This window comes from Grammomys surdaster, unplaced genomic scaffold (genome assembly GCF_004785775.1).
Source record: "Grammomys surdaster isolate TR1022 unplaced genomic scaffold, NIH_TR_1.0 130, whole genome shotgun sequence".
Classification (NCBI taxonomy): Eukaryota; Metazoa; Chordata; class Mammalia; order Rodentia; family Muridae; genus Grammomys; species Grammomys surdaster.
The window spans coordinates 12,323,364-12,324,503 of record NW_021604588.1 but is presented as its reverse complement, the minus strand read 5'-3'; positions in this window follow the sequence as shown (position 1 = coordinate 12,324,503).

The following is a 1,140-nucleotide window of genomic DNA, read 5'->3' as shown; positions in this document are numbered from 1 at the left end:
TGTCATGTCAATGCGTAGATCTAGTCTGTCTGTATTGATGTCTATGTTAATGTCTGTGTCTGTCAATGTCCTATCTTTATGTCTATATCTATGTCCATCCCTCTGTCTATGCCTTTGTTTATCTTTGTGTATTTACCTTTTGCTGCTGTCTTGGCATCTCTCCTTGCATCAGTATGTGAGTGTCCATGAGTAGGGACTTTGGTTGTCTCTTACTGCCTTCTTAGGATTTCGAAGACAGTTTAGTACATAAGGATGTGCAGTGAATATTGGTTGAAAGAACAAGTAGATGCAACCAGATAATGACTGTAAAATTCCTTGAAAAGTGTAAACGTTGCTTCTTGGTGGAGAGCGTTGTCCCCCATGCCTGTGCCTCCATTTGCAGTAAAGTCAGTTGCTTGTTTGCTGGGCCCTAGTTTCATCTAAACTAGTGCTGAGGGACTGGGCTTCCAAACAAATTTAGCACATATCCCAGCTGTGCAGGCTGTTAGTGTGAGTTTGGATAGACTATTTCATCTCTTTGGCCTTGGTACTCTCTTTTGTAGCAAGTAGTGTGTATACATGCTTCAAGTATAGTATGTGTTTATTGGCGATCAAACAACTCTTGGCTCAGTGTGTTGCTCAAAAATATTCCTTCTTTGCCTGTAATCTCAGAATTTGGGAGGCTGAGGCAGGAGCATCTCTAGTTCAAGGTCTGGGCTACTTAGAGACATTTGAAAAAAAAAAAAAAAAAGCAATGAAAAGGACTCCCCCCCAAAACACACAACAGATAAGCAAATTGCCTCTACCCTTTATATCTTCATCTTGGAGGGCCATGTTGGGAAGTCCCTTGCCAAAAGTCTAATCCATCTTTTCCAGGCATCAATAAAACAGATTGAAAAAAGATTCATTTTTGTTCTTTACACTCAATTCTGCACTCATCAGTCAAGACAAGAGTATCATTCATTGGGCCCCTACCGCACCTCTTATTCTGTGCCTCTGAGGTGGGCAGGAGCCACTTGCACCTTGTCTCTTAGGTGTAGAAGCTGAAGCTGACTGTGAGCTTCACGTAATCCCCTAGGTCTGAAGCCAGATGGTTTTCAATTTACCTTAGGTGTGTGTGTGTGTGTGTGTGTGTGTGTGTGTGTGTGTGTGGAGAGAGAG